This window comes from Rutidosis leptorrhynchoides, unplaced genomic scaffold, assembly GCF_046630445.1.
Source record: "Rutidosis leptorrhynchoides isolate AG116_Rl617_1_P2 unplaced genomic scaffold, CSIRO_AGI_Rlap_v1 contig72, whole genome shotgun sequence".
Lineage (NCBI taxonomy): Eukaryota > Viridiplantae > Streptophyta > Magnoliopsida > Asterales > Asteraceae > Rutidosis > Rutidosis leptorrhynchoides.
The window spans coordinates 83295-95508 of NW_027266866.1; the positions used below are offsets into that span (position 1 = coordinate 83295).

At 39.4% G+C, this 12214-nt stretch overlaps 1 pseudogene; it reads right to left on the bottom strand.

The window, feature by feature from the left end:
• Nucleotides 1–5301: 5301 nt before the first annotated feature.
• Nucleotides 5302–10495, bottom strand: LOC139885047 (serine carboxypeptidase 1-like; annotated as a pseudogene).
• Between the last annotated feature and the right edge of the window lie 1719 nt (nucleotides 10496–12214).

Sequence of the window (12214 nt, forward strand, 5' to 3'; positions counted from 1 at the left end):
ACTCCAAGTTTGGACTCCAGGTTTTGTTGGGTGTTCTTTCCACCCAATGATATCATAGTCAATGATTGATTGGTGAATTGAAACGAGTTTTCATCTAAGCTCATGGATTTAAATGATACATGGAAGTTGATATAATTCTTTGTTTCATTTCCTTTTGCTTTTAATGTTATTATCGTTTTAGAATTTATGTTTTAGAATTTATGTTACTATTAGACAAGAATATGTAATATAACATGTAGTCCATTTCTTTGTTATCTTGAATGTTCAACGTGTTTAATAATTAAAAGTGGTATAAATTTTATAAAATAAAAAATATAATATAATACATAGTAGTACATGATACTCTAGAACTAGTAGAACTGACAAGTTATAGATTTTAGGGCAATTCCAAGAATATATAGGTTAGGTTCTAGATTCCAAAAAATTGGAACTCGGTAATTATAAAAATATTGGTGTCCTAAAAAATCCCAAACTAATACACCTATAACAAATTTACCACAAACTAATTTTAAACCCCAAATCAGTATACTTGTAACAAATTTACCCTCTGTTAGTTTCCATTAAATTTTATTGTAAAATTAATAAGTTAAACGTCGCGTGACAGTTAACTGGTGTACTGATTTGAGATTTTACTCTCTGTTTGTCACAATTATACAATTTTTGTAATTTTTTGTGGTATTAATCTAATTTAACAGAGGCTAAATTTGTCACAAGCAAACCGATTTGGATTTTTTATAATCAGTTGAGATAAATTTATCACAGTATACTAGTTTGGAATATTTAATGGTAAAAAAATTAGTTTTGAGTAAATCTGTTATACGTACATTAATTTGAGATTTTTCAAGATATTAATACTAATAAAAAAGTGTATGTACTTTACAGAGGAATCTGCACAGCCCTACTAATTACTCTTGTACCACCTCTTCTCCACATTTTGCATTTTTCCTTTTTTGTATCTGTTTTGAAATTTTTTTGAAAAGCTAATACATATGAAAGACCGAGGCAGAAAAAAAAATTATAAACCACATCTTAAGAACTTGCGCGGAATTCATCTTTAGAGAAGTTCGATAGAATGTGAAGACTAATTGATAGAAAATTCAAAAAGCGACATTATTCGAATAGTCAAATGATTCATCATTTGTTCAAATTTGAAGAAGATCGAACTTTAACATGAGACTCCTAAACAGATGCCAATAATAATCTGCTTTCGTGATGAGCTTGATGGACAAAGGAAACATAAAAAGAAACCTAGAGCACGCCAAAAGAGCAGGTGTAGATGGTTTCACTTTCCGTGTAACCAAGCATGTATACAACAGCACTTGCGTACTCGCAAAGAGGGTCGTAGCGACCAGGCCCAAAGGAACCAGACATAAATACAACACCACTTGCGACCCTTTGCACGGTAGGTGAGGGCGTCTAGATTTTCCACTTTTGGCGTGACTTAGGTCTATGCGCATTACCTATTCCCGCAAGCCTGTGAGCTTAGATGCCAAGAATAGAATCGTGACGACATTAATAAGAAGGTGATGAAGTAACTACTGGATTAGATCAAAAATAATATTACTATCGGCGGCAGTACTTGATTTAAATGCAATTAATTAATGATCTCGCTTAATCTAATAGTGGCCGACCGTCAAGGCTGACGTAGTCGGCTACAGTGTCAAAGGAACTCCAGTTCAAAAACTAGAGGTCAAAGTTTAAAAAAAAAAAGCAGCAGAGCAAATGATACACTGTACACTAATCAAAGAAACCACTGAGAGAATAGATAGTAAAATCATTGCATTGAAATTTTTTTTTTTTTGTCAAAATGATTTAACTTTCATTTCTAACCAATACAAGGATAATAAGAAGTTTTGATATGACGATATCTAAGTATAAAATCAACCATAGGGAATGGGGAGGGCTAACAATCCAATTCAGTGGAAGAGAATTGGTTCGGTGGGCTCTTACGACCCAGTCAAATGAGTGGGTCAGGTCATATATGGTCTGACCCATATTGCCCCATTTAACCCATTTTGATACATATTCATATAGTGCAATCTAGCAAACCATACTCGATCCTTACCCGACCTAACCCACATCACTAAAACACATTAATATTATAGGAAAACCCACACTCTCTTTAAGTTCTTCACATGTATATGCTACTTGGATAAAAACTTCAAATCAAATTTTAAAAAGCATATATATATATAGAACTTAGGGCTAACAAACCCATTTTCTAACACCAGCTCTTTTCAATTTCATTATTTATATGAACATTATTTACATTGAATTTATTCTGTAACAACCATAGTCCGTTGTGCAGCGATATTTTAGGGAAAATTTCAAATAAGAGCTTGAAATGCTATCATTTTCTTAAATAATGGCTTAAAGTGGATCTTATGTCAAATAATGGCATGAAGTAGCTATAGTAGTTTCAAATAAGGGACTAACCTTGCTGATCGCTGGCCAGCTAGCTAAATATTCTAGCTGGCCAAAGGGTATTTCATCAAAAGACCATTTTTATGTTAAATTATCTTCTTCTTTTTTTCTTTCTTCTTTTCCTTTTAATCTTTTTTTTTTCTAGTGAGCGCCGACAAGGGCTCAATGACCTCCCCGATTGCTAGCAAGGACCGTGATCAAGGCGAGGCCATCCCCTCGCCCAAACTAGATATGGCGGCCCTCACCTATAGCTTTTGAGGGCAAACCTTGCCTAGATTTGGCGAGGGTGGTCTCACCTAGGGCAATGGTCGCCTCACCCGCTCAGTCACTAGCAAAGAGGAAGAGAAAACCAAAAAACAAAAAACAAAAAATGTATAAAGAAAAAAAAGGAAAAATTAAAAATTTAAAAAAAATATAAAAGGTAAAGGACAAAAATACCCTTAACCAACTAGAAAGTCAAGCACTTATTTGAAATTGATATAACCACTATAGACCTCTATTTAAACCTATTCAATTTCAGGTTCTTATTTGAAAAAATTATGGTACTTCAAACCTTTATTTGAGAAAAATAAAAGACACTTTAGACTCTTATTTGAAATTTTCCCGATATTTTATTTGTTAGATAGTAGCTTCAAAAGATAATATCATTTTTTTCTAAAGTATAACAGTTTTCAAATTCTGGTCATTTAGTTTATGTGAGTTGTGAGCATGTTTTAAGATTTATTTTTTATGATAAATCTTCCTAAATAATGTAAAAGAAAATTTATTTTATTGTTTGATGTTTAGAAAGAAAACTGAAAAGAGATTAAAAAAAAGGACTGAAATTTCTAATTGATTTTCTAAATTTTGGTCGCATCTTTTATTCCCTCGACAAGCCCAACAAAAGGTCCATGCGTGAGCTCGACCAACATCACGCACCATCAAATCCTAGTCGAGGTGGTGAGCTCGACCAACATCACGCACCATCAAATCCTAGTCGAGTTTAGGATTTTCTTCTGCATCCGTTGCCAGCAGTGTTCTGCTCCAGATCCAGCTCCGACCACCGACACACCTCTTCTTCCCCCTCCTCCTCCTCCAACAATGGCCAAGAAGAGAACGAGGCACCAAAATCTGTAAGCCTTCCTCGCTGACGACGATGAAACCGCCGTGACGAGACTTGTAAAGAAGCACAAAAAAGAGGAGAAGCTCATATCGTAAGACATGAGCTCGAGGATACTGAAGGAGGAGGCTCTGATTCAGCAGAAGGAGGTCCAGGATGAAGCTGATGAGTAACCAAACCCTAACGACAGAGGGTTAGGTTAACGTCGCACCATCGGCAGGCGACAGAGGCGGGCACAGAAGTAGGCAACCGAGGAGCGACGACAAGTGTTACGGTTGCTTGCGAGTTGCCAGGGCAAGATCGATGGCGGTACTTGCAAAAGCTGCGTGACCTCTAGACTTGATGATAATATTTTTAATGGGTTACCCATTTTCGGCCCATCTAATTCAACTTTTAACTCTTTGAACCCATTTATGGCCGGACCTTTGAAGACCGACAACCCATACACAACCCATTTATAAGAAATATAAGTCAAAAAATAGGCCATGGACCCATTTTGATACCCCTATAGCAAGCAATAACCCGTTATGCTCATCGGAATCTGAGAACCTTGTTTCACAGATCAGGAAGTAGTGACCCTCGGATGTGATAGCCAGCTTTTCCTCGAGCATCGTTATTCCAGAACTTGATTTATCCAAATAAAGTCGCGAACATGCTCGCTGGAGGTTGCGGCTGGATGCAATGAGCAGTAGCGGTATAATACCTTCAGAAATAGAGCAATGTTGGCGTTCGACGACAACTGATCCTGACCAATCTGATGTTGCACAAGCTGGACTCACTGGTCGTGGTTTTTCGTTTAGCTGGCTGTGATTGCAAAAGGAGCACAAGGGAGTGCGCCATTAGTATACTCGATTTAGTCATATCAAATCAACTAAGTATCAAGCTGGGCATGCCTGGATTAAAAGCCGGCAGCCGATGGTTTGACGACAACTGATCCTGACCGATCCTGACCAATGTTTACCCGTTTTCAGCTATGATAGAGTGGAATCAAGGAATATTAATTGGTGTGGTGGAATTAAACCAAATTCATTGGATGTTGTCAATCATGCAAAGGAGTTATTGATCCATTAATATGTCCATTCAATTCTCCAGGTGCACGAATTTAAAAAAAAAAAAAAATCATCGTTTTAGCGTTTTTTTTTTTAAGAAGTCTGTTCATATTTATATGTTGTGAATGTTTGTGTTTCAAGGTGTAATTAATGTTTTGTAAATTCCTACAAGTTTATCTCCTTGGAAGGCTAGCTATATTTATGAGAAAGAATAACAGTCATATAACAAGTCTATTAAGAGACTCTTGTAATTGATTTTGTTAAAAGTGATTAAATGAAAATCTATCTCCTTCTCTTCTTCATATAAGTTGCAATTGTTTCACCTTCAATTTCTTCCATCACGGATATCATAAAAGGGTTCTAGATTCAAAGAGATCTTCAATTTGTTTGCATTACAAGAATCGATGCATGATTTTGAATTACGACAACATCAATCAGCCTAACATGGGGATCGGTAATAAATAGAGTAAGTTCTACATTATAATGCATGATTAATCCGTGTCAATGTCGATTACATCTGTCATACTTCATTCGTCTAGTCTCTTTGGAGACATTGAACAAAAGTCGGGAGTACCGATCTCTCCCTATGTTACAAGATAGACCAAATTCAAGTCGGCTGTTTTGAGCACAGTGGAGAAATCAAGAAACCGCACAGCAAGATTTTATTGAAACTTGATGAACTTTTCAGGTACGTAAGTTCTATTGGTCCTGCTCTGCGATATAGTAATTTCAGATTGGTTTTCCATCTAGCCAGCGAGTATAGAAATCCAATGATTCCGCGGCTTGTATTGAGGGACCGCATGCCCGCTCCCTGCACCAATGACAAGACGGTTATTATAAGCATCAGACAACTAGATGACTAGTACAACGAGCGGCACTTGTGCGATTAGAAATAAATCGGCTTAAGAGCATCCCAGTAAAACAAAGAGTAGAATTGCTTTGGAGCCTCAAAAGCGAGACAAAGGTTTTCATCTTCGGTATCAACTATCAAAAAGCAAGGATTTGTGAATTTGAACTTCAAATATCTCATTTCCAAACATCATACGAAATTAGTTCGTTATGGATAAATTGAGCTTTTCTCTAAGATTTAGACAGACAACTCTTTATATTTTGTCGTAGACATTGAGGAAGGACTTTTGACAGAGCAATACTGTCGCATCCTTTGTCCATAGAGATTAAGTATATATTGTCAGCATTGTTCTATTGCAGTGTGCCACTGTGAAAAAAAAGTGATCCATTTTTCAGAAAATTCTAGATTACACTAGAGAAAAAGCTGGCCAAAACAAACCAGCAAAAGACAAGCCTAGAAGACTCTCAAATGCTGAAGATTTTTCTGGAACGTGGGCAGCAGACGTGGACAGCAAATGAACAAAAGAAAAAGTCAACAAGTCAACAAAAGCTGTAAAGTTGAGAATAGAATAATAAGGAAAAATAGAGAAGCACCGAGAAGTACTAATGTCGGTGGAATGTCCCTATAAATAGGGAAGGAGGGGGGAGCGTAGAAAGGTAGAGCAAAAGGTAAGCTCCTCCCCTCCCTTTGTACTTTGTCCTACAACTAAATAATAAAAAAAAAGCTTTCTTTTGTTGTTTCCTTGTGTTTCCCTTGTCTTGTGTTCCATTTTTTTAACATAACACTTGCACACACACACACGCTTCCGCAAAAACACCAACAGTTTTTTTTTTTTTTTATGGGTTAAAAAACAGAACTTTTATTATGAAAGTAAGTATTACAAAGAAGGAGTGGTTTTGGTTTTTTTCAGCCAACTAAAACAGACACCACACCTCTATTTATAGGCGTGAGCACCGCCTCTTCTTCACCGACATTGAGTACAAGAAATAATAAAAAAATTTCAGCTTGCTTTTTGTCCCTGCATGTTGCGGCTTCTCCCGATTCTTCGAAGAATTCTAGAAGACATTGGAGAAGCACAAATGGAATCAACTCCAATACTTTGCGACAATAAGTCCGCAATCGCTATATCAAAAAATCCAGTATTCCATGGAAGAACCAAACATATAGACATTAAATATCACTTCATACGAGAGGCACAAAATAAAGGAGAAATCGAGCTAAAGTATTGTAAGACTGAAGATCAAATTGCGGACATATTCACTAAAGCATTACCAACAGCAAAATTCGAGACATTGAGAAGCATGCTCGGAGTATTTCAAAATGGATCAAGGAGGAGTGTTGAAAAAAAGTGATCCATTTTTCAGAAAATTCTAGATTACACTAGAGAAAAAGCTGGCCAAAACAAACCAGCAAAAGACAAGCCTAGAAGACTCTCAAATGCTGAAGGTTTTTCTGGAACGTGGGCAGCAGACGTGGACAGCAAATGAACAAAAGAAAAAGTCAACAAGTCAACAAAGCTGTAAAGTTGAGAATAGAATAATAAGGAAAAATAGAGAAGCACCGAGAAGTACTAATGTCGGTGGAATGTCCCTATAAATAGGGAAGGAGGGGGGAGCGTAGAAAGGTAGAGCAAAAGGTAAGCTCCTCCCCTTTCTTTGTACTTTGTCCTACAACTAAATAAAAAAAAAGCTTTCTTTTTGTTGTTTCCTTGTGTTCCCTTGTCTTGTGTTCCATTTTTTAACATAACACTTGCACACACACACGCTTCCGCAAAAACACCAACAGCCACATTCCAGTTTGTTTTGACAGAGCGACCAAAATATGCAGAAAACAGCACGCTCTTCATGATAATGCCGTGACCTTGTTCTCGTCTTTTTTATGCAACGAATTGTGAGTCTTAAGATATGATGGGTAAGAAGGTTCATTGGTTCCTGACCTTGACAGTTAGGAATGTGAGGTTGTGGTCATACCCTTGCAGATACCTGAAACGAGTTGGGAAAGCTTGAATGCTTAGAGCAGCTTAGCGTAATCACCCACAGCGGCATTGCATGATAATTTGAATTCGTGAATGCTCTTAAAAGCAATGGAAATGTGAATGAACGGAGTATTTGCAACATTTCTACTCTTTGACCATGAGTACTAGTTGATAAGATTATACCTTGCAAGCGCTAAGCATTACTGCCAAACATGGGATGAAGTAAGAACTTACCCAGCGACCTGCTCGCTGGAGATCCATGATCTCCATTCATCAACAATTTTGTATCCAAGTGACCTGGTCCACGCTTGAGTACCAGTGTAAGGTACGACTGAATCATGATCTCCACTGAGAGCAGATAAAGAACTGTCAATTAACGACAATCAAAAGAAAAAGTGGCAACAACTTTTAGGATCAAATAGATTAATTCGACAAGTTCAAGTTACATCAATCCTATTAGGAGTGCCATGGCACGAAGAGACATCTCAGTAATGCAGAGGGCATGAAACATCACATATCTCACCTGTATATCAGTGCCCTGTATCCCTCAGAAATCAAACTTTTGTGATACGGGATCATACTTCCTGTATCGATGGTATAGTTCTCCGCACTCTAATGGCACATATCTCCCAAGGACCTGCCACACTCGCCTATTACATGTAAGATAAGCAAATGCCCGATCAAATAACTGGAAGCTTGACATTTCTGTAGCAAAGAAAAGCAACAAATTTAACACTTTACCGGTGCTGCGTGGATTGCTTCCCGAACTGCTTCGTTGTTTAACCATGCAGTTGCGAAATCATCATTCTGCAAACTCACAACTGAGAACATTATGATACGTAATGGGATACCAATGCTTGACTTATCTTGAGGAGAGAACGAGCACTGTTTTTGGGTCTCGACCAATGTAATTTGGACTCACATTATAGTAACAGATATATCGGTCTTTTGTTAACAAATGTTTAATGCAAATCTCCATCTTTTATCTTAAACGTAACTAATCAAGCACAGCACAGAGATTGAAGGTTCTAGTTTTCTCAGAAAGCACTAAATGTCGCCATGCTTTCATTTACAATGCCCTGGAATTTGATTTTCAACCTCCAGATGAGATTGGAAAAGCAATAGAAAATTAATCGTGCATACTAAAAGCTCGAATTACTCACAAAGCATGGGATGTGAAACGCGTTTGCCGACTGGGGACTCGATGTAATCATGTTGTCCTTTCCTAATAGCCAAAGAGGTGAATCGTAACTTAACATTCTCTCTCTTATGTAGAGAGGCTTCTCAGTCACCCCCCAAATAATGGTGGCCAAGAGGCAGACTCGTGACCTTGTTGCCTGGGTAGCGGTAGCATGGCTCAAGAATGTCGTAGCTATTCAAATCTTTCACAGCCTAGAAAGTAGAGGAAAAAATGTCAATTTATAGGCCGTATCCCACTTGCAAATCTATTTGAGGATAGTATCGGTTCTATTGCTATTAAAGCTCATAGATATGTCCCCAAATTAATGTGAAAGGGACACCGTCGCACCGCGTAAGCCTTGAGAAGATTCTGTCGGCATCGGTCATTTGGGGGGTCATAAAATTTCCCTTTACATGTAGCCTGACAATCCTGCAGAATCAGTTGTAAAGCTTCTGCTAAACATACTCATGGGACTTCTTGAGAGCACAAATCCACTCATTAGTGCTAGCTTCCCTGTTTAACTGACCTCAAAGATGTCGCTTGAGATCAGCGCCATACCGAAGAAGAAAGGCACATGACCGTTGCCATCGTATTCGTCATCTGCAATCCCATTTCCAATGAGGTAACCCTGCAGTAAGGTACATTTGTTCATATTAAAAAGTTCAGTCAGTCAAAGCCATCCTCATGGCATTGGGTGTTGCCCAAGTCATTCAGCAGAGGATGGGAAGAGGAGATGGATACCTTGAAATTGATCAGAGGCTTTTCACCTTTCTTAATTCCTGAAAGAGAAATTCAATTGCAATTGCTGACAACAACTAGACAGATGAACCTGGAATTTTGTTGAGTACACCGTACCTTTTACTACATTGGAGGCAAGAGTCGGCACGTAAACTCCAGCATACGACTCTCCTGATATGTAGAATGGATTTGAAAGGTACTCTGGATAGAGCTCGAACCACTGAATCCAAAAACAAATGATTCAGCGGCTTTACATATTAAGATTAAGAGGAGTGCTTCAATACAATGGCTTATTAGCAGCTGCTCTACTGCTATCCTACTTATTCCCTTCCTGTAAATTGACCGGCCGACTTAAACCTAACACATTCAGATTAGTGCAGGTGCATTGTTACCTTGAGAAGAAACGCATGCGCGTCAGAGGCGGTTTGAAGGTCTCCTGTCGCATAATTGCGTGGATTGTTAGAGTATGATAAACCCACTCCACATGGTGACTCCAAATAGATAATGTTGGAGACCTGAAAATTGACCAAGAGCACTTCCTTGTAGACCTCAGGAAACAATGAGTTACAAATTATTCTACGACAACATGAAATCCAGTAAGTGAATGGAGAAGTTCACAAAACAGAAACGGTTTTACAGACCTTAGACCAGCTGAAGGGATTGAGCTGAAGTATGGGCAAGCTTCCGTTTGACTTTCCTGCTTGAAAATTAAATGGTCCTGCATGTAGGTACGGCCATGAAATGGGACCTTGCAACATGGGACTGCAAAAACATCATGATATGGTTTGGTTCCTAATTCGAATACCATGTTCGAAAACAAAACCATCGAAGCTGGAGCAACCGGGTCCTCCGTTGAGCCACAGTACTACAGGGTCCTTGCTAGGATTCCTTTCAGACGCAATGAAATAGTAGAACAAATTCTTCTTTCCAGGGTTTCCCGGTATAGCGACGTACCTGCAAATAACGAACTCGGAATTCTCTTAGACAATTAAACGAGGCTGAGATCGAAATGACAGTAAGGACAATGGAGGATTTTGTACCCTGCGTAATGACTAGAGGGTAAAGAGCCATCAAAGCCTGGAACGTGAGTAATGAGGGATTCATCAGGAGCTGCTCCAACAGCTAAAACAGTCAAAACCAAGCCTATTGTTACACCATAAGTGAACCTGAAGACCGTCATAATTCAAGCGAGATAATCAGACTGGCGAGGAGTTGATAACGTATACAATGCCGTCTGTGCTTGGAGGCAGTGGAAGAGAACGATGGTGGTGACACCTAATTTTGGCAACCCTAAGAAAATAAAAATAAAAATTGCATATATAAAAATAAAAGAAAGAAAAAGAAAATTAATTTGATTGATTATGTATGGAAGTTGGAAATTTCAAATCTAGGTAATGTAGAAGCAATTTCCGGTCGAGGATTAAGATTTAGGGAATCATGTAAATAAAGAGCAAGAATTTTGATAAAATAAAAGAAATCAAAATAAAATATAGCTGATCGCAAAATCACGCTCCGATTTGTAACTTTAAATTAATGTAACAGAAAATGGAAATTCGAAAATTGACATAAAAAAGCGGCCGTATGGAGTCGCCGTGAAGGAGAGGCACAATTTTCGTGACCTGCGGGGGACGAAAAAAAAATTTTGGAGAGAAAATCCGTGCAGGAAAGAAAGAATTCGTGAAGAAAAAGGGGGCTTCGTCTCGGTTTATGGGTCAAAATTAAAAACAAAAAACAAAAACAAAAAAAAAATCGTTCTTTGGGAAGGGGGAAAAGTCAGCAAGAAGCTTGGGCTTTCTGCTGAACAGGGACTGCAGAAAAGAGAGAGAGGGAAGGAAAAGGGACGTGTGCAGCAGGCCAGCAGAGGAAAAAGAAAAGAAAACAGCACACTGTTCATTCATTCTCTTCTTCGTGCAACCACGACGCCGCCTGCTGCTGTTCCCTCATCCCGCCCGTCTGCGCCGCCCGAGTCCGGTCGCCAGCCACCGCCGCGCCTCACCGACGTCTCCTGCCGCTCGCCCGTCGCAGCGCCCAGTCGCCCGACGCCTTCGCCACCGTCCCGCCTCTGCAACCGCCGTCGCCGCGCTCGCCGCCGCTCCGTCGCTCGCTCCGCCTTCCTCTGCCCGCACCACCACCGCTGCAAACCCGAGCGTCGACGACCGCGTGTCTCCCTCCGCCTGAGCCTCGCTCCCCTCCCCTCACCCGCGCTTGCACTAGCCCTCGACACCCTCTCCGCCTGCTGTCCGAGCGCTGCTCCTCTGGACGTCAGCTGTCGACGCCCCCTTTCCCGTTCGTCGCCGCTGGTCGCAGCTACTGCGCCTGGTGCCCGACGCCCACAGCCAGCCTCCGCCTCTGTCCTCGACGACCAGTCGACGCCGCACCTCCGTTCTGCCACAGCCCGCGCCGTCGCCGTCGCCACCTGCCGGTCTACCTTCGCCCGACGCCTGCTGGTCTGCCCACTGTTGGTCTGGCCATCCGATCCCCGCGTCGCCGCGCCAATCCCCCGTCGTCGCGTTTTTCCTTCCTGCACTGCGTAGTTTTTCTTTTTATTTTATATTTTCTGTTAAAAAAATCAAGTTTCATTATTATTACTTAAGTTGGAATATCGGGTGTCAATGTTAATTACTTATATATTTTAGGCATTATCCATAGAGTTATGTTGCCCCAAAAATCTCTATAATTATTAATTGATTCGTAAGACATCAAATCATTTTTTTTAATTATATTGATTTTTTAAGGCATTTTGATAGTATTTTAACTTATTGGATCATTATAATTATTAATTTTATCTGTAAGATTTTGGTTCAAATTTTTAATTATTTTGAACTTTCTCATAGGTGATGTTTAGAATTAAAATAATCGTTAAATTTAATCAGTAAGATGATGGATTATTTTTTCAATT